General features: G+C 45.9%; 1 long non-coding RNA gene across 1 annotated transcript; it reads left to right on the top strand.

Moving 5' to 3' along the window:
* Positions 1-27: 27 nt before the first annotated feature.
* On the top strand, positions 28-21,247 carry LOC122419762. The gene is made up of 3 exons (XR_006262991.1): positions 28-429; positions 20,534-20,661; positions 21,080-21,247. It is a non-coding gene; the product is annotated as an uncharacterized LOC122419762 (long non-coding RNA).
* Positions 21,248-21,770: the final 523 nt, after the last annotated feature.

Raw genomic sequence — 21,770 nt, 5'->3', positions numbered from 1 at the left:
CCCGCTCCCTCTCCTCACGCCCCTGCTGGGCGCAGCCAATCAGCGCCTAGGGCGTCGCGCGTGGCACCGCCCCTCGCCCGTCACGCCTCCTTTGGCACGTGCCGGCCTCGCACCCTCCGCGGGAGACTAGATCCACGCGAGACTATATCCACGCGAGACTAGCGCCTCAGCGAGGCGACTTCACGCGCGACGGCCAGGCAGCCTCTGTCGGAGGCCCTCGAGCGGGTACCCGGGCCTCTCACTCTTCTCGCCTCGGGTTCTCGCCCAGAGTATTCAGGACGCGGAGAGGTGGCGAGGGTGGTCAGGACACGGCCTGCCGGGCTGCGGCTCGGCCTGCCGCCTGAGGTGAATGGACCTTCCTGCCGCGCCTTCGGACTCCGGCCCAGCGCCCTGGACACGGACTGAGTGTACCGGAGAAGGGGAGCCCAGGTCGGAGGCCGCGCCGCCGCCCTCCGAGGCCTGGTTTCTAGAGTTGGGGGGAGGGGGGCAGGCCGCGCTCCCCCACAAAGGGACCCTTGCGCCGTAGGGTGGCCAATAACCACGCAGCGGATGCGGTCGGCGAGGGGCGGGCGGGTGGGTGTCCCCATGGGGTCCCTGGGTGAGGTGGGGAGTGGGGTCTGGACCGCCTCCCAGAGGCCAGGGTGAGTCCCCCAGGACGTGAGGAGCCCCGGAGTCCGGCCCACCCGAGAGCCGGGCAGTGCAGCCCGATGGGGCAGGCGCCTGAAGGGACGGTCTGGTCAGCCACCCGCAGGCCTGGCCACCCCAGATGCGGACGGAATCCTCGTGGGGTTGTCAAAGGAGATGGGGAGAACACTGTGGGGGGCCCAGAGCAGGCGCCGGTGGGGCAGGGCTGGAGGGACGCTGCAGAAGCCCCTAGGGCAGGTGTGGGATGTTTGATTTGATGCCTGTTCACGGGCAATTTCTGGGCTTCCCTGGTGCCTCAGAGGTTAAAGTGCCTGCCTGCAATGCGGGAGACCTGGGTTCGATCCCTGGGTCAGGAAGATTCCCTGGAGAAGGAAATGTGCAACCCACTCCAGTATTCTTGCCCGGAGAATCCCATGGACAAAGGAGCCTGGTGGGCTACAGTCCATGGGGTCGCAAAGAGTCGGACGCGACAGAGCGACTTCACTTTCATGGGCAATTTTCAGTATCTGATGGAGACGCCTTTCAAGAATGCAACCTTTGAGGGCTGGCAATGTGTAAGACTCCTAGATAAGGGCGTTGCGCAGATCAGTAAGACCTGGTACCTTTCCTCAGTGGTTTCAGGTAGGGACAGATTTGGTAAATACAGCAGATTAAAAAACAAACCATGACTTATTTATTTGGCTGCCCCGGGTCTTAGGTGGCAGCTCGGGCTGTCTTTAGTTGCAGCACCTGGACTCTTAGCTGCGGCTTGTGGCCAGCAGGATCTAGTTCCCTGTGGTGGTTGCTGTTTAGTCGATAGATGATGTCAGACTATGTGGTGCTCCAAGGACTGTAGCCCTCCAGGCTCCTCTGTCCATGGGATTCTCCAGGCAAGAATACTGGAGTGGGTTGCCATTTCCTCCTCCAGGGGATCTTCCCAACCCAAGGGTGGAACCAGGGTATACTTCATTTCCTTGCATTGACAGGCAGGTTCTTTACCACTGAGCCAGCAGGGAAGCACCTAGTTCCTTGGTGCGTGCATGTGCTAAGTCACTTCAGTCGTGTCCGATTGTCTGTGACCCCGTGGACTGTAGCCTGCCAGGCTCCTCTGTCCATGGGATTCTCCAGGCAAGAATACTGGAGTGGATTGCCATTTCCTCCTCCAGAGGATCTTCCCTACCCAGGGATTGATTCCCTCCCAAGTGTTTTAGGTCTCCTGCCCTGGCAGGTGGGTTCTTTACCACCACTGTCTGGGAAGCCCGGGGATCAAACTGGAGCACCTTGTGTTGGGAGCACAGTCTTAGCCAGTGGACCACCAGGGAAGTCCCAATTCAGCAGATTTAAATGATTTGGTGTGAAAAACACAAGATGCTTTGGAGCTCCCAGGAAAGGGTGATTTCTGGCATAGAAAGGGAAATAATTTAAGACCTCAAAGGAGAGGCCTTATTGCCAACTCAGAATGCCTCAGAGGGAATTTGAGCCTCCCTTCTTCCGCCCTGCTCTTATCTTCTATTGTGGTATTTCCTAGTTTAGTTAATGGCCTCACTGCCCACTCATTTGCCAAGCCTTTGGGAGTCATCCCCAGTTCCTCCATGTTCTTGCTCCCATACAATCAAGTTCTGCTAAATTTATCTCCTGCCTTTTGTTAAAATCTTTCCCTCTCCCACCTCATGCCTGCAATCATGTCATCTTTTGCTTGAATTGCTGCCAGTCTTCTAACTTAACTCCCTGCCTCTGATGTCTATCCTTAGTTGTCCTTCTAAAACTAACATCTTAACATCCTTCATACCCTCTCTTTTATTATCTTCCTGCTTAGAATGGCCTGCCGTCTTCTGTTTTGTGACCTGTTACTCGTCCTCCAAGATGAAGCTGATGTATCCCCCTCCTGTTAAGTCTCCTCCAGTTGCTCCAGGAGAAGTTAGACTCCACCAACCCTTTATGGATACGCTATTAGAGCATTTATCAAACACTGTTATGTAATTATTTCTGAGCTCCAGGCAGGGAACTGGGTCTGATCTCCTTTTGTATCTTCAGGGCTTTGGCACTCAGTAAATGACTGCTGAAGGAATTAATTCTGAGGGGATCAAGGACAGATTCATTAAAGTGGTGACATTTGAGCTGGACCTTGAAGCAGAAGGAGAAACTATTATTATAGTTAAATTGCTAAATCCATCTTGCCCTGTTGTTCAGTGATAGGTCTTCACCCTAGGTCATTATAAACCAGAGTTTCACAAATATGAAACATGTATTTGAGAAGGATTTAAAAAATTATGTTAATTTTTTTATTTACCCAATTTATTTTCATTCTAAATCATAAGATACTTGACTAGATTCTTCTGTGGTAATGAGTAAAAAAGCTAATAGGCTCTGCCCTAGTTTCTCTTTGCAAATCCAGCCAAATCCCAAAGGTTTTAACTACATGCAAGCATACTACAGTGAGGGACTCTTCCTTGTTATGAAGACCAGTACTTTCTGTGGCGATATGGTCTGGTTTATGGATATATAGTAATTCAGTAGTTGTATACAACATGAGCAGGAAGGATGGAGTAGGGATCATTTGCTGACATATAGTTCTTTTTTAAAGAAGATTTGAAGCATGTGATACTAACATTTTAAAAGTCTGGGTTTTGTTGTATTTTTTGTTTGAAGTGTCATTTTGTAGAGGAAAAAAGAGCCTTATACCAGGAGTCAGGAAGTTTGTAGTTTAGTCTGGGTTCTACCATTACCTCAGTCTTCCTGTTGTAAGAAAGATGGGGAAGGGAAGAAATCTGGGAATACAGTCTGTAGAAACTATCTAAGCCTTTTCTAATTCTAATAAAATATGAGTCTAACAATCTAGTTGCATATAAATTTATCTATTTACATGCGTGTTTACGACAGAGTTTCATTATAGAGACTGGTTTTATAGAAAGAGCTGATTTGTTAAAAATGTATCTGTTTGTTTTAGGTGTTACTTTTCAATTCATAGTGTACATTACTTTTAATTCTTAGGGAAGGTACTTAAGGTACTGTGGACTGTGCTCACCAACATCTGAAAGATTTGAATGATTTTTTGGTCATCATTGGTGAGCAGTTCTTGCACAAGCCATGAATGACATGGAGACCCCATCCACCTCTTTTCTCCTGTGAACCAAAGGGCTGCTCATGACTTCATTTAGCGCTCTACAGCACACAGAAGCTTTTGCCTCTTTTTGTCCCCTTTAATTCTCTCAGTATTACTGTGAAATGTGGGGCAGGAGTTCTTGGTATTTGTCAGATTTCCAAATTAAACATGATACTTACTGGAAATAAAAATACAGGCGCCAATATTTCACTTGTAGTCAGTCAAGGAGGAAAGACCTTAAGGGACACTATTTCTAAAGGCCCAATGTCTGGGTTAGTTTGTCCCTATGTGGTGTTCCTTAGCTCAGAAATTATAGTTCTTCTTCTTTGCTAGGGTGTATTTTATTGTTAATATTACTATCCTTGTGTAGACTTAAGTGGCTAACATGAAAGAGTTTTGGCATAGTGCACCCAAGTTGCCTGAAAATGGATTTTGTAGCAGAGCAGGGCCAGCCCAGGCAATGTGGTGACATATGGAGTTTCATGGTTTTTCCCATCATGTATGGATGTGAGAGGTGGACCATAAAGAAAGCTGAGTGCAGAAGAATTGATGCTTTTGAACTGTAGTGCTGGAGAAGACTCTTAAGAGTCCCTTGGACTACAAGGAGATCCAACCAGTGAATCTTAAAGGAAATCAGTCCTGAATATTCATTGGAAGGACTGATGCTGAAGCTCCAATACTTTGGCCACTTGATGCAAAGAACTGACTCACTGGAAAAGACCCTGATGCTGGGGAAGATTGAAGGCAGGAGGAGAAGGAAACGGCAGGGGATGAGATGGTTGGATGGCATCACCGACTCAATGGCCATGAGTTTGAGCAAGCTCCGGGAGTTGGTGATGAACAGGGAAGCCTGGCGTCCTGCTGTCCATAGGGTCATGAAGAGTCGGACACAACTGAGTGACTGAACTGAACTGATGGAGTTTCCTTTTGAGCAGCTTGAACTTTTGTTCCTTGTTTTTGCTTTGAATCCATTGCTGCTTCCTTCATGACTAGCCCTGCCCATCCCTGCAAGGCCTTCTTTACTCTCAGTAAACTTTCATAATCCATCTTAATGTTAGCTGACCAACACTAAAATGCAGTGATCACCTCCATTTAGTGGGGGAGATCCTACAGAAGGGAGATCCTACAAAAGGAAGCTCTGATGACAGAAGTGTCAGGTATGAGAAGAAATTCTGAGATGAATATTTAAATCAGGAGACCTCACCCCTCAGAAAACGTCATTCAGTAGCCTCCTTGTTTTCTGGAATATGACCTATTTGATACATCTTATACATTCCTATTGCTACTTATACATCCATGCACAGGCTCTCATCATCTGAATTACTTCAACCAACTCATGATCAGTCTTCCTGCCTCCCAACTTCAAATTCCTCCTTAGCCTTGGTTCCCAGGGTGATCTGTTCTTTAGCGGCACTTCATTAGTTTAGGCCAAAGTCCAAAATGGCATGGCATCAGGCCCTCTGACTTGGCCTCATTTTGTGCTATAACTCTTCCCTGCCCGTACTTTGGGCTCTAGCACCATCAGACTGTTTCTAGTTGCACAAACACTCCGCACTGTTTCATGCCTGTCTTTGCTCAGCTTTTTCCTCACCCAGAAAATTCTCACCCAGACCTTAAGATTCAATTCAGGTGTCTCCTCTTCAACAAATCCTTTTCTGGCTCGTCAGGGTTGCTTAAGTTCCCACTTCTGTGTTTCCATATTATTGAAGCTATTAAGTTTCTTGAGGATAGTAGTATGACATGCCTTTGGAAATAAAGTGCTTTGTGTATAATTGATGCTCAACAAATGACTGTTGAAGTAAATTAAACACCATATAAATATAAGTGTTTATATAGTCACAGGGTCCTTTTGTAGCTAAATATTTAGTCTGCTCTTTAAAAAGTCCACCCATAGCTATGGCAGCTTCATAATTGTCTCCTTTTCAGCTGTCTTTATACCCTGGTCATCTACGACACAAGTCCTGGATGGAGGCACACATCCGTCCAAGTCCTGGAGCAATTTCTGTAACAGTATTGTTGAGAGGAAGACTCCACCTTCAGGGGCTACTTCGTATAGCACAGCTCTGTTTACTGGGAGGTTGCAAGTTCAACATGTCATGGTCAATCCCTCTTTGATTATCTCCTCACCCATAGTCCCTTGGATTAGGAGTTTGGCAGGATCTTTAGCCATCACTTTCTTGAGTTGTAGATAACACACATCAGGCCTCATCTTCAGAAATGTCCTAGCTAAAGGTAACACACAGATCCCTGTGGCTTCCCAGGTGGTGCTAGAGGTAAAGAACCTGCCTGCCAATGCAGGAGATGTAAGAGATGTAAGTTCAATCCCCGGGTTGGGAAGATTCCCTGGAGAAGGAAATGGCAACCCACTCTAGTATTCTTGGCTAGAGAATCCCATGGACAGAGGAGCCTGACTGGCTACGGTCCATAGGATTGCAAAGAGTTGAACAGGATTGAGACGACTTAGCATGCAAAGGTAACAGACAGCTGCCTACGTGTGTCTTGAGAAACAATATGGTATAACCAAAAGAACATTGAATTGGGTATATAAATAGATTCTAATCCTGGTTTTGCTATTAGGTAACTGCAGCTTTAGATAAATTACTTGGTATCTCTTCCCGGTCGCTAAAGTTAAAGGTATTGGACTAATTCTCATAAATTTTATGATGGCTAGAGTTTGGGATCTCTTAAGTGTTGTGACAACTTTTCATCTTTTCACTGAGCCCCCCCGTTTTTTTTTTAATCTATATGACAAGGGTGAGTAGAGCGCATGTTACTCGCAGCTAGAGGAGAGCTCCTTGGATATTAGTGCTCTGAGGCCAGGACCAGGACACTCTTGTGTTAGAGTGCCATGGCTACAGGGGGAATTGCACTAGACTAGAAATCCCAGGACTTGGGGTTCAGTCCTGGTTCTTCCCCCGACAAGTCATGACCTTTCTAGGTCTGTTTCTTCATCTATAAATGAGTATGATAATACCTACTCTACTTTCTTTGAATTGAAATAATCAAATAAGCGAAGTGGAAATATCTTTGAAAATCTATACAGTAGTATTTCTTCAAGATATTTGTAATCAAGGAAAAGGTGTTCAGGTATAATATTCCCATGGAAAATCATAAATATACCATCCTTAATGTACTGGGTGCTTATCTTTGGAGTATTTTTCAGTGGTGATAGTATCTTTGTATTGAATCATTTATACTCTTTCTGCCAGTTCTTCTGGTAATCAAAAGCATACATTTGAAAGATGAGTAACTTTGAAGAAGGCTGCATTCTGAGGGAAGCCATGAAATAAAATCAAAGTTGACTAGCCTAAGCTGAAATCTAGTCCATGACCCATCATTAGTTTGTCTAATCATTTGGACTAGCAAACTAAGCACAGGTTGATGTATCATTAGGAATGCAAAATCCTCGGTTGAATTTTTGGGACCCAAATGTCACGGTTTCAACAAGATAAACGAACCTTCTTAAATGAACCTTCCTGTCAACTGCCTGCTCTCCCTAAAACAATGACATGAATATGCAGTGAGCTTAGCAGCAGTATGTGTGGCATTTAGGGGTATTTGGCTGTTCATAAACTCAGTGTGAGTCAACTGAGTGTTGTAGCTTCAGAAAAGCTGATTTAGCCTTCAGGCTGCCTTATGAGAGGTTTAGTGTCCAGAACACACCTGTACTCTGTCTGGCTCTGGGCTATATGTGTGGCATATAGATCATTTTGAGTACAGCCAGAAAAGAGAGAGATGACGCTAGGAGACCATCTAATAGCAGCAAGTGGTTGGAGGCACTGGGAACATTTATCCAGCAAAACAAACACAGGAGTGACATTGTCACTGTATTCAGATCTCTGAAGTGGGCCATGTGTAAGAGGTTTATATTTGTTCCATATGGCTCTGAGGGGAGGCGCTGGAGTCAATGGATAGAAACACAGGGAGGTGCATTTCAGCCCATTACTTCCAGCAGGTGATTCAGAGATGAAATAGACTGCCTCCGTAGGCAGTGGGTTCTCAGTCATTCTGAGTGTTCAAACATGGTCCCAATGACCACTTGGTGGGAGTGTTGTAGAAGAAAGTCAGTCATCAGATGGGTAGTTGAACCAGATAGTCCATGATTTGAACATATTGCTTTAACATGAGCCAAAAAACAAACCAAAAAAAACCCTTAGGGATAGCAAATCGAAAGAGCCACAAACAGACCATAGACCAACAAGATACTTTGGTTTCTGAAGAAGTGAAAGTCAAGATGAATCTGTTACTGAAGAGCTAGGTGACAGGAGGATCTTAGTATACCAGTAGTAGCAGTAGTGAGTGTTTGTCACGGTGTGTTTGGCTGGGTTGGTTTTAATCGAAAGGACCACTCTTGTTGCTAGTAGTGTGGACTTAGATTCTGGGACCCAGTAGTGACTGGATAGGATTTTGGTCCCAGAATCAGGATGAAACAACTAACTTGTGGTTGTGAAGAGTGATTTCAACTTGAAAGTGGTTGTATCTGGCGATAAGTTAGGGGAAAAACACTGTGTGGGGATGAAGAGACCAAGCAGGTACACAGCTGTACACAGCCCCAGGGTGAGACGAGTGAATGTGGATAGAAAGATGTTTGTTAATCCAGACCAGACAGGCTTGTGTTCTGTACTTTGCCAGCTACAGATAACTGGTATCTAAGAGTCCTCAGCACTGAAGCCAGGCAGACGTTGTGCTCAGAGAGGCTGTGCTGTGCTTATTACCCACTGCAAAGGGCTTGCAGTGTCGTAGCAGGGCAGATTCTCTGCTCCCTCCGCAGCTTTACCAGTGGCAAGTTCTGTCCTTAGTGCCGGAATCCGAGTCGCTCTTCAGAGTTCAACCTTGCTGCTAGCCCTGCCTGAATAATTGATGTCCCAAGTCAGATAGCTAGTCTGCCGTGGTTGGGGCATTAAACACGTTTGCACTCTGGTTCAGTAACTGAATCTAGGTTTTGTTTCTTAAATCCAGTCTCTTTCTGGTATGCCAGTATACTGCCTCCTTTTAAACTTAACACTGCCAAGGACTTGAGTCTCATTCTGCTCACCGGGCCCTACTAGCTGTTGACAGACTCCCACCACAGACTACTTCCTGCCATTGCCAAATCCCAGTGCCCCAGAGACTCACCTTTGGGTCTGTGTGTGCGCTGAATGTCTAGGCTTCTGTTCTCTAAGGAATGAGGCACCCCCTTCATCATCAGGAGGCTTTCTTACAGTCCTAAGTTTCTCCCTGATCAAGGGAGTTGATTTGACCATGCCATCTACCTCTGGGAGCCAAACTGATGCTGGCTTGTGCCTGGAGCATTCCACAGGAGGCCATCTTCCATATCAACCTCTTCAATCACTAGCCAGCAAGAGCTTCCTGAACTTGAGACCTTGCATGCTTCTGAACCTCTAGGCAGTGCTCTGGGCTCCCCAGCCCCATCTCTGTGCACTTAACTGGGTGCTTTTCCTGTCTAGACTCCAAAGAGTGAAGTTTTAGCTGTCCACGGCAAGCTGCACAGCTTGTCTCACAAGGATCATGCAGACATTTAACATTTATTCTCTTCATTGGTTAGTTTTGTAAACGTGCATTGAGTAAGCCAGACAGCCGGACCAGGCGCTGGGGTCAGACATGAATAAGTCCTGTGGTGCTTGTTCTCCTAACCTAGTGATGGTGCCTATTTACTGAGTGCCTGCTGTGTGCCAGGCCTCTGAGTGACACTCTTCACAGAGGAGTGTTGTGAGAGGGTAGGAGGAGAAGCTGGGTAGTTTGTTACAGACATGAGGCTCCAGAGACAGTGCATGGTTAGTGCTTAATAAACAGTAGCCGTGTTTACCATGTTGGGTGATAACATTACCAAAAGTGCCACACAGGTCCAGAGGTGGGAGAACAAGTGTCTGAGCCAGAAGGATATATGGAGGACACAGGAAGGTCGATCCAAGGAGGAGGAAACGCAGGACTGCAAGCAGAAAAAGGTGGCCATTAAAGAGTAGCCAGTCTGTCTGGGGCACCGGAGTAGATAAACAGTCGCGCTGCACCAGTGTTCGGGAAGATAGAGTTCTAGAGACGTGTGCTAAAGAAAGATTCTAGCCATGAAACCTTTTACTGCATTCACAGGAGAAAATGCATGAAGTTGTAAAAACCGGAAGGGTAAGACAAGCCTGAAAATTATCCAATTAAAGGAAGGAAGATTGCAGACTGCTTAGTCACCTGAAGAGAGAGAGAAGACCTTGCAAAATGAGAAGAGATGATTACATCACTTAAATGAACATTGATCAATGTGTTTGGCAGGACAAGTGGAAATGTTTTTCTCTTAAATAATTCAAGCCTGCCAGGCTTCCAACCTGGTTTAAGATAGTATAATCATCTGCTATGTATAAATGTGTATGGTGTTCCAGTGTTGAAGGAGTAGAGTTTAAAGGAGGAATAAATAAAACTTTCTGTATTCAGCAGAGAGTTCATGAACAAAGCCCTGCTGGCAGATACATGAGAACCTTCCGCTGAACACATTATCCTAAGGAGACGGGGATACTGTTTGCTTGCTGACCGGGATTGTAACATACTTAAAACCATATTATCAGGAGACAGGCCTGATGATTTAAAGGTATTTCTGTTTCTAATGTTCTATATTTTTATAAGGTAGACTTAATTCAAGATCTATGACAGATTTTCATGGCTGGTTGGTCATATTTTCCCCAATCAGTAAATACAGAAAATGATGGGGAAACAAATGAAATTAAAAGACTATTAAAATCGTGGCCATACAAGATAAGATTATATAGTAATGATACTGTTTAATAATGTCCCCGTACGTTGGGTTATTTTATCAAAAACAACATGGTACAGTGGTAAAATCATAAGTTTTGAAATCCCCAACTCTGCTATGTATTAGTTTTATAACCTTGAGAAAGTGACTTTTCTGAGCCTTCTTTTTAATTTTTTGAAAAATTTATCTTTAATTGGAGGATTGTTGCTTTACAATATTGGGTTGGCTTCTGCTTTACAATATTCTCTTCAACAGTGTGAATCCGCCGTAATGATACACATGCCCCTCCCTCTTGAACCTCCTCTCCGCCTCCCGCCCCTCCAGGTGGTCAGGGAGCAGAGGCTGCGCCCCCGTGTTGTATAGCAACTTCCCACCAGCCGCCTGCTCTACATGTGGTGGGCGCATGCTTCAGTGATGCTGTCTCAGCCCCCGCCCTCCCCTTCCCCCGTCGCGCCCAGAGCCTGCTCTGTATGTCTGCATCTCCATTCCTGTCTGGGCCTTCTTTTACTCTTCTTTAGCATAAGATGGTAATACTTGCTTCTATGGCTGCTTCAAGAACTAAATGAAAAGCAGGTCTGTGAAATACTCAGCAGTATGATGCCCCACTCTCCGTAGGGACATCCCTTCCCCACATCGATGGAGCCACTCCTTGGAATATTTGGAAAGCCCCTGTGGGTGTTGCCCATGGAGACTGTGTCACAGCTTCTGGAACAACTTTACTGCTGATAAGGTGTGTTTTTTTTTGACAGTGGATTTTATTTTTGAAAAAACAAGAGCTAAATTATTGTATGATGAGGTTGGAGGTTTTAACAGAGTGTAATGGTAAACTCTGGATTATAGAATGACCATGAAAGCAACTCTGACAAAAAAGTTCCAGAGAAGTGATGAGCAAACACAGCGTTTTAGGAATTGGTTTTGGATAGATAAGTTCTTGTGTGTTTCAACTTTGTTATGTTCTACCTCATTTCTGTAGAAAGGATGATGCAAGACAGAACTAATAATAGAGACTAGCGAAATGTGGGGAGAAAATAAAACACAGAGGCCATCCTACCGGCAGAGAGTTTATTAAAATATTTGAGATTCTTTCGTTATGTACAACTCAGGGCTGGGTGCTAACAATGTTAAAAAATAAAAAAATCTTGCTTCTCAGTCTTCCTGTATTGGGCTTCCCTCGTGGCTCAGTGGTAAAGAATCTGCCCGCCAGTGCAGGAGACACGGGTTTGATCCCAGGTCCGGGAAGGTCCCAAGCCGTGTGCCGCAGCTATTGAGCCTGTGCAGCTTTGGAGCCCAGGAGCTGCAGCTGCTGAGGCCCGTGCACCCTGGGGCCCGCACTCCGCAGCAAGAGAGGCCGCTGCAGCGCAGGGCCCGGGCGCCAGCCCTGGAGGAAAGCCCTCACAGCAGCAAAGACCCCGCACAGCCAAGGGTAGATAAAATTGCTTTTTAAAAAATCTCTTTGTATTAAGGCCTATTACATTCTCCCGGTCCTACTTTGTCTTTAACTCAATGTTACCTTCAAATGAATTTACCGTCCTCTTACTAATGTCCTCCTCTCAGTTTTCCAGACATAAAAATGTGTCTGATTCTCTTTTTCGTACATTAATCGTTTCTGCTTTAGAGTGTTTTCTGTTCTGCCTCTTTTCCAGTCTCACTGCATCCACCATCATCACTTCACTGCTGGATTTTGCCTGGGTAACTGTATTAGCTAGGAGGCTGATTTCCTAATTTCTCCAATCAGTGTTTTTGTCCTCTGAGAGAGCCTTTTGCTTTTAATCTAATACTTTTAGATTGATTTTACTAAAATAACACTGCCATGTCGTTATATGTTTGTTACAACACCTGACACAGTGCTCTGTGAGTAACTCTTGATGAGATCATCACTGGCGCCCGTCTCTGCTTGGACACTGAGCCCTCTGGAAGCAGGAGTGATCTTCTCTGCCTTTGCCTACAGTGCTCAGGGCTTGCGCACAGCTGTGTGGCCCCAAGCACATTATTGAACGGCTCTATGTTTCACCTTCTTCATTTGCAAAATGAGGAGAGTAGTGTCTGAGAGCACCGCTGCATTGAAAGAGTGTGTGTGTGTGTGTGTGTGTGTGTGTGTGAAAAGGCAGCTTCTGTATTATTACAGTTTTTGTATATGACAGTTTCTGTATTGTTAGAGCACTCAAAAAAGTTACTACTTTGTTTATCTGGTCAGACTCCTGTTTCCTTGCCCTTTGAGGGCTTCTGTTTTCTGACTCACCTCTTCTCCCCGGGTGAGCCTCATTGGTCCCCCGCATCATCTCCCATTCCCGGTAGCCCAGGCTTCTTCCTGTCGGCAAATCCTCGGCCCTTCCCACCTCGGAGCGCCCTGCCCCTTCTGTTGCTTCCTCACCGTCTTCACCTTGCCCTCCCTTCAGGCCCTCAGGAAGCCTTTTTTTCTCTGAGAGGTCTCCACCAGAAGTTCCACCTCACACTCCTCTCTGCTTGAGCGTTTAGAGTTTGTGTCTCAGCTTAGGTACCTAATAGTGTCTTCAGTTTGTTTTGTCTCTCCAAAAAGAGTAAAAGCTCTCTGAGGACAGGGATCACGTTATATTTCTTTCATATTCTCTACTGTACATGGCACGGTATACTGGGTTTGTATTTGTATAATAACCTTTCCTTTCTTTTCTTTGTATATTTTATTGATGTATAGTTGACTTACAGTGTTTCAGGTACACAGCAAGGTGATTCAGTTGTACATGTATACATATATTATTTTTGAAGTTATTTTCCATTATAGGTTATTACAAGATATTGACTAGAGTTCCCTGCACTATACAGTAAACCTTTGTGGCTTGTTGCCTACTTTTTTAAAATTAGAAATCTAGCATTCTATTCATACTAAGTCAAACAAATGGAATCAAAATATAAATTTTTAAAAATTATTAAAAAAAATATATAAATTTTTTAGTTAGGCAAAAATTTGTAAGTTTTCTAAAACATATACATATTTTTATCTATATATATAGATAGATATATACAAAAGCTTTTCTACTATACTTGATAAAGACTTGAGAAAGAACATAAAAAAAAAAAGATGGAAAACATAAGCTAAATGAAATGGGAGCACTGAATATGAAATAGAAAAAGTGGAACAAACTAGATAAAAGTAAAAGATTATCATCTAGTCCAGTTGTTTTTAAACATGACTGCTCATTAGAAACATATCTGGAGCTATGGTGAAAAAAAGCAGTACCTGGGCATTTGTATTTTTTAAAAAATACCAAATAATTCTGCTATGCAGGATTTTAAAAAATGATTACAAGTTTTCCTATTAAATGGTAGTTTTGGTGATCTAGAGTTATATTATTTTTCTGTTTACCAACTGTGATACAATAGTATTATGTAACAGTTGCATAATCACAATACTAAAAGATGTTTATCAGTTTTCATAATCAACAGTCAGACAAAAAATAATTACAGTTGCAAGCCATAATGGAAACATGATTAACGTAACAATATAAAATAATTACATACAAGTTGGGGAGGGGGTCCAGCAGAGGGATGTGGTAAGTGGAAGTGTATACATCCACATGTTTCATCCACCCAGCCAGTCTGTGTCTTTTAGTTGGTGTGTTTAATCCATTTACGTTTAAGGTAATTATGGATATATATAATCCTATTACTGTTTTCGTAATTATTTTGGGTTTATTTTCTGTAGGGTTTATTTTTCCTTCTCATGTGTTTCCTGCCTAGAGAAGTTCCTTTAATATTTGTTGTAAGCTGGTTTGGTGGTGCTGAATTCTCTTAACTTTTGCTTGTCTGGAAAGCTTTTGATTTCTCCATCAAATCTGAATGAGAGTCTTGCTGGGTAGAGGACTCTTGGTTGTAGGTTCTTCCCTTTTATCATTTTAAATATATTGTGCCATTCGCTTCTGACTTGTAGAGCTTCTGTTGAGAAGTCAGCTGATAGCCTGATGGGAGCTCCCTTGTATGTTATTTGTCATTTTTCCTTTGTCTCTTTTAATATTTTTTATCTCTGTCTTTAATTTTTGTCAGTTTGGTTACTATATGTCTCAGTGTGCTCCTCCTTGGGTTGATCCTCCTGGGACTCTGTGCTTCCTGGACTTGGTTGGCCATCCCCTTTTCCATGTTGGGGAAGTTTTCAGCTCTCATCTCTTCAAGTATCTTTCAGGTCCTTCCTGTTCTCCTTCTGGGGCCCCTGTGGTGCAAATGTTGGTGCGCTTAATGTCCCAGAGGTCTCTTAGGCTGTCTTCATTTCTTTCTGTTTTTCTTCTATATTCTGTTCTGTGGCAGTAATTCCCACCGTTCTGTCTTCCAGGTCATTTATCCGTTTTCTGCCCCAATTATTCTGCTGTCAAGTCCTTCTAGTGTATCGTTCATCTCTGTTTGTTCTTTAGTTCTTCTTGGTCTTTGGTAAGCATTTCCTGCATCTTCTCCATTGTTTTCCCCAGATCCTGGATCATCTTCACAATCATTATTCTGAATTCTTTTCTGGAAGGTTGCCTATCTCCGTTTCATTTAGTTGTTTTTCTGGAGTTTTATCTTGTTCCTTCATCTGGGACATAACTTTCTGCTTTTTCATCCTGATTAATTTTCTATACTGTGGTTTTTAGCCACTGTGGGACCGTGGTTTTTCTTGCTTCTTCTGTCTGCTCTCTGATGGAGGAGGCTAAGAGGCTTGTGTAAGCTTCATGATGGGAGGGACTGGCAGTGGGAAAAGCTGGGTCTTGCTCTGGTGGGCAGGGCCTTGCTCAGTAAAGCTTTAACCCAATTATCTGCTGACGGGTGGGGTTGTGCTCCCTCCTTGGTCATTGTTTGGCCGGAGAGACCCAGCCCTGGGGTCCGCAGGGCCTTATGGTAAGGTTAATGGCGACCTCCAAGAAGGCTTATGCCAAGGGGGGACCTTCCCAGACTGCTGCGACCGGGACCCCTGTCCCTCGGTGAGCTCCTGTTGACCCGTGTCTCCACAGGAGACCCTCCGACACCAGCAGGTGGTTTTGGCTCAGCCTCCTGTGGGGTCACTGCTCCTTTCTGCTGGGTCTCGGTGTGGGCAGGCTTTTGTTTGTGCCCCCCAAGCCTGGAGTGTCTGTTTCCCCCAGTCCTGTGGAAGTCTTACAGTCAAATCCCGCTGGCCTTCAGGGTCAGATTCCCTGGGGATTCCCAGTCCCCTTGTTGGGTCCCCAGGCTGGGAGCCTAATGTGGGGTTCAGAACTTTCACAGCAGCGGGAGAACTTCTTTGGTGTTATTGTTTTCCAGTCTGTGGGTCGCCCACTCGGCGGGTATGGGGTGTGATTGTTATCATGATTGTGCCCCTCCCACCATCTCACTGCAGCTTCTTCTTTGTCTTTGGACATGGGGTATCTTTTCTGGGGGGTTCCAGCATCCTCCTGTCAATGGTTGTTTAACAGCTAGTTAAACAACTCTTGCAGGAGGAGATGAGCACACATCTTTCTACTCTGCCATCTTCCATATAATAACCTTTCTTGATGCTTATTAATGTACTTTAGTAGGCAGCAAGATACAGTACTTGAAAACGAGGTGCCTCCATTCTAATAGGGAGCTAGAAACATAAACATTCAGAATGTCCCTTGGTCACTGCTATGGAAGTTTTAAGAAAAGATGATTAATATGCTCAGATCTATTAATTAGATAAATCATGGATCTGTGCAAAGGGTAAGTAGGGTGAGTAACTGGAAGTAAAGGCTTCCAGTCTGCAGCTTAAGCTGAGACGTGACAAAACCCTGATCTAAGGAGGTGGAGAGATTAAATTCAGAAGATACTGTGGAAATAAAAATCAAAGAGATTTGTGTTCACTCAAATGGCATATGGAAGATAGGGACATTCAAGATGAGTAGGCTTCTTTCTTGAGCCTTGGCTTAATGGTGACACCATTTAGGAAGCAGGAGCCATGAGTGAAAAAGCAAATTTGGAAATTTAGATGCTCATGGATCTTCCAAAGATGGCTCCCTCTGAACAGTTGGAAAGTTGGGTCTGGGGCCTAAGCGTTAGAACTGGGACTAGAGAGAGTGAAAGTCAGAGGTCTAATAAGCACAGTGATTGTTGAATCCATGGCATAGAAGAGATCACCCAGAGACAGGACGCAGAGAAATGAGAGGTAGAAAGTGGTGAGACAGAAAGTTCAGGGGACTTGGACGAGATGCAGAAAGGAGCAGGTCATCTGAGGTCGAGAGCTGGCGGCAGTTAATGTTGCCGTGGCGTCAGCTCACAAGCATGTATCGAACTCAGGAAAGTATTAAAACGGGCTGAGCTGGTCCCTGGTAGGAGCTCAGTGTATAGTGGCCAAAATGGATTGAGTAGGGGAACAGAAGGGCCAACAGTGAGGATAAAATGTGAGTATGCTTGGAGTGACAGGAAGGAGAGAGAATAGTTTATTGTTTGAGGATGAGATACGGCTTTTTTTTTTTTAAATGAAGGTGTTTTGAACGTTTTTTTGTGAAGGGAGGGAAAGGGCCTGGGAGAGGGAGAAGACGGTGGCGGTGCGCTGCTGCTGAGGTGCCTCAGGCGTGTCCGCCTCTCTGCAGCCCCGTGGACTAGCCTGCCAGGCTCCTCTGTCCATGCGATTCCAGCAAGAATACTGAGTTGGGTTGCCTTTTCCTCCTCTAAGAGATCTTCCCCACCCAGTGGTTGAACCCACGGTTCTTAAGTCTCCTGCATTGACAGGTTCTTGACCACCAGCGCCACCTGGGAGGCCCATCAATTGTGTGCTAGGTGGCCCTTTACACATTCTTTCAATCCATTCTCATAATCATCTTGAAGTGGGGCCTCCCATCCACGTGACGTCTGAGGCTCGGCTCAGTCAACGAACTTGACCAGAGGGGTGAAGGTGTGTTTGACTGCAAAGACCAGACTCCACCACCACATGTTACTCCTTCTACACTCTTACTCCCCTCTGTATAATCTGTTGGTCTGGGTGAAGAAGGGAGTGGGAAGGAATGGGCCACGGTCATTGTGTCAAGACGGCCCGGGGTGCAGTGGGGGCACCACCTCCATGACAGGAGGCGGGTGCGAGGAAGAGCCTGCGCAGAGCGAGGCCTGAGGGTGACACAGCGAGCCTCAGGGGTCTTCTCTTACGAGGGAGGGCAGGGAAGGACCCTGAGGTCAGACACGCTTGCTCGATGATTGACAGTTAGAAATTATAGCTGAATAGCTGTGTTTAAGATGCTTTGGTTAAAAAAAGGTAAACTTGGTTAAAAGATATCAAAGAGTCTTAAAAAAAACACCTGTCTGAAGTTCCTTTCACTTTCTTGGGATTTAAAAAAAGGAGAAGGCAAGAGAGAGCCAAGTTAATACTAAAAAAAAGAAGTCCCTTTAAAAGGGTAGGAAGAATTGAGAGGTCAGTATATTATGAAGGAAGTCTATGAAAGTATTTTTATGTTTATATAAAGCTCCAGTCCCTAAAGAATAAGGGGTAAGATATGAAAGAACTCCAGACCCTTAAGATGAATCAGAGGACCCAAGGCCTCTGATGCAGCAGAGAGGACATTGAACCTTGGAGTGGAGAGCCCTGCCTCAGTGCCTGGCTCTGTCACCAGGCAGTTCCCGTCATCTCATGAGGTCTGTTTTCTCAGCTGCAAAAGCTGTGGGTTGGTCTGTGATCTGCCCAGTGCCTTGGAGCTGGGAGTGTCTGTACTGGCGTTGGCCACAGCGTGTGTGACACGGTGGTGGTGAGCACAGGCTCTCCGCAGTGCTCACGTTAAACCTCCCTGCCTCACACCCAAGCTGTGGGGCCAGAGGCAAGTTACCAGCCTCCCTGGGCCTCCGTTTCCTCATCTGTAGACTAGGAATATTCCTAGTAACACCCCCACTGGGTAGTTGTGAAGATTCATTGAAAACAGTGTGTAAACAGCGCCTGGCAGCAGCCAGTTCTAGATAAATACAAGTTGTTGCGATCATAGGTGCTGTTACTCTGATGCCCTTTTGCAGCACTGGGAGCGCACACCACTTGCACCTACATCTTGAGGGAACAGAAGAAGGTAAACGGAAGTAACAATCGGAGTTTGCCAGGTTCCCCTTTGGGAAAGGAATGAAAGGAATGAAAGGAATCTTCAAAGACTTGAGTTGTCAGGACCTCTGGGTTATGATTCAGCCACAGTCGACTCTCAGAATTTTCCCACAGCTCAGTGGAAAGTCACTGAAGGCTTCATGAAAGCAGTGCTGCCGCCTCCTGTGTTTCCCTGCTAGGAGGCACCGCTGACCCTGGAGTCCGAGTCTGCTGGTATCCCAGCAGGGGTGAGATCTGAGCAGCCTGCTGGACTCAGCATCCGCAGCCCTGAATGTCTGCCGTGCTGTGGGTTTGTTGTCAACCAGAGGTGGGGCATACGGAAGAGAAGTTTGGGGCCCAGATTATTTTTCTAGGTGGGCACAGTGACGTAGCAACTGTCAGGTTACTTTGGAATTCAGGATCTCACGTCTCCGTTGTCCACGCTATTCCCTGCCTCTCTCTGTGGGTAAACTTAAGATTATGGATGTGACCTCAGAAGATAGCATACATTAGTGATAGTCAACAAGATGTTCATGTTTTCTCAAATTACCCCAACAGAACCTTCACCTGTTTGTAACTGGCCGTAGTTTAAACGGGATTCCCTGGTGGCTCAGACAGTAAAGCGGGAGACCCCGGTTCAACCCCTGGGTTGGGAAGATCCCCTGGAGAAGGAAACGGCAACCCACTCCAATACTCTTGCCTAGAAAATCTCATGGATGGAGGCGCCTGGTGGGCTACAGTCCATAGGGTCGCAAAGAGTCAGACACGACTGAGCGACTTCACACACTCACTCATAGTTTAAACAGAAATGGAAACATCTACACATTTGCTTTCAGTCCTGACATCTTTTGAAATCTTTTTAGATCACTTTCCCAAATTTGAATTCAGCGTCTCTTTAATGGACTGAATGTCTCTCAAGCTTCCCATTCTTAGCCTTGCAGAGGAAACTAGTTTCTTGAACACCACGATGCCAGTGCTCCTTTTCTTTCTCATGGTTCCCTTTTCAAGAGCAGACAGGGTAGGTCCAGATCTGGCCTTGACATTCCCTCACATCGAGGTTTATTCAGTGTATGAATAGAATTTGAAACCTAGGCCTCTTCTCTAGGTATGAACTCCCTTCATGGCCGACCCCAGACTTGACAGTGGGTGCCACTCACAGCCAGACGTTGGTTGTCACACACACCTCTTGACAGCATTTTAGTGACTCTGGTACCTCCAAGCTGAAAAAGTCTGCCTTTGGCCTCATGACTTCTCTGTGTATTTTTTTGTCTTTAAGTAGATCATTGGGGTCCCTGCCCTTTGCAGAATAATTGACTTCATGGTACTTGAAATGCCATATAATTTACAGCATTTTTAGATAAATTGAGGTCCAGAGGCTTCCCTGGTGGCTCAGTGGTAAAGAATCCGCCTGCCAATGCAGGAGACATGGGTTCGATCCTTGGTTTGGAAAGATCCCACATACCGTGGAGCAGCTGAGCCTGTGGGCCACAACTACTGAGCCTGTTCTGTAAAGCCCAGGACCTGCAACTGCTGAGCCTGTGCTCCACTTCAGGAGAGAAGCACCCGCTCTCCACAACCAGAGAAAAGCCCACACAGCAGCAGAGACCCAGCACAGGCAATAAATAAATAAGTAAAATTAGTTTTTAAAAACTGAGGCCCAGAAGAGGTAATGATTTGTCCAGGTTCATATAAGCCCTTCTCAACAGGGTTCTAGCCCAGAATGCTGACTTCTCTAAACCCTGCACCATACTGATTGTGTTAACTAGCAAGCATCTTCTAAAGGAGAGGTTAAGCTGAGTGGAGGGAATGAGACGCTTCATGAAGAAAGGACAGAGCTGAAGGAGGTTAGCACCCAGGCAGGGGTCGGGCACTGTGTAGGCGGAGGGCCCGGGGAAGCAGTGAGTGCCAGGTTGCGGGTGGAGCAGGCGGCCCCCCGGGTGAGAACAGCACGCAGAGTGAGCTGCAAGACCTCCACAGCACACTTGGCCCGCTTGAAAACGCTCACCCGGCCAAACAGACACAGCTGCCTGTCCGGATCTTATTATTTCTACAGCTGTGATTTAACTGCTGCTTATCTTTCCTCTAGGAGATTCCTTGGAATGAAACCAATGGGAGATGAGGGTTTGGAGGAGTCTCATCAGAGCAGATGGACCAGCAGCAGCCAGAAAGCTTGTTGCCTTTGGCCGAGAGCACCGTCCTGGATCTGGACGCCTTGTGAGTAAAGCCCAGCAGGCTCAGCCCCCAGCCCCAGTGAAGCCGTCCTGCTGCTTCTTGAAGAAGGACCTCATGTGCTCTCACATCTTCCCTCCCCTCACGCTGATGCTGAGAATCACGTTCTCAGAGAACTCGGCCGTCTGAGCTGTGGTGCCGGGAGCAGCCCAGCTGGATTGCTTCTTAGTGCTGTTGGTCCTTGGGTATATTTAGAAGTTCGCTGCACGGAAGGTCAGGAGACTGGGTTCTGGTTCTGACTGAGCCACCCATTTTCCTTGGAACCTTAGGCAAATTGCTCCTCCTTAGGCCACTGTTTTCTCACCTGAAAGGTTGTTTATAGTAAATTATCTCTGTTTGTGAAATGGTCACTGTTATCTACCAGACTTAATCTCATAAGTACTGTTATTGTCCCCCGTTACAGATAGGAAACTGAGGCTTGGAATTCTCCTACCCTGACCATTTTATTTCAATTGCCAACCCCTGGCAACCCGCTCCAGTACTGTTGCCTGGAAAATCCCATGGACAGAGGAGCCCTGTAGGCTACAGTCCATGGGGTAGCAAAGAGTTGGACACGGCTGAGCGACCTCACCCTGGCCGATATCTTCCCTGTAGCTCAGATGGTAAACAATCTGCCTGCAATGCAGACCTGGGTTCGATCCCTGGGTCAGGAAGATCCTCTGGAGAAGGGAATGGCAATCCACTCCAGTATTCTTGCCTGGAGAATCCCATGGACAGAGGAGCCTGACGGGCTACAGTCCGTGGGGTCGCAAAGAGTCGAACGGGACTGAGCAACTAACCCACACCCACACACCCTGGCTGAAGAATCCATGCTTTTGAACTGTGGTGTTGGAGAAAACTCTTGAGAGTCCCTTGGACTACAAGGAGATCCAAACAGTCAATCCTAAAGGAAATCGGTCCTGAATATTCATTGGAAGGACTGATGCTGAAGCATATGAAGAGCTGACTCATTTGAAAAGACCCTGATGCTGGGAAAGATTGAAGGCGGGAGGAGAAGGGGACGACGGAGGATGAGATGGCTGGATGGCATCACCGACCCGATGGACGTGAGTTTGAGTAAACTCCAGGAGTTGGTGATGGACAGGGAGGCCTGG

The sequence above is a fragment of the Cervus canadensis genome, chromosome 1 (assembly GCF_019320065.1).
Source record: "Cervus canadensis isolate Bull #8, Minnesota chromosome 1, ASM1932006v1, whole genome shotgun sequence".
In the NCBI taxonomy this organism is placed as follows: Eukaryota; Metazoa; Chordata; class Mammalia; order Artiodactyla; family Cervidae; genus Cervus; species Cervus canadensis.
The sequence above is the reverse complement of the archived record's forward strand: the minus strand, read 5'-3'. Positions and strand labels throughout refer to the sequence as shown.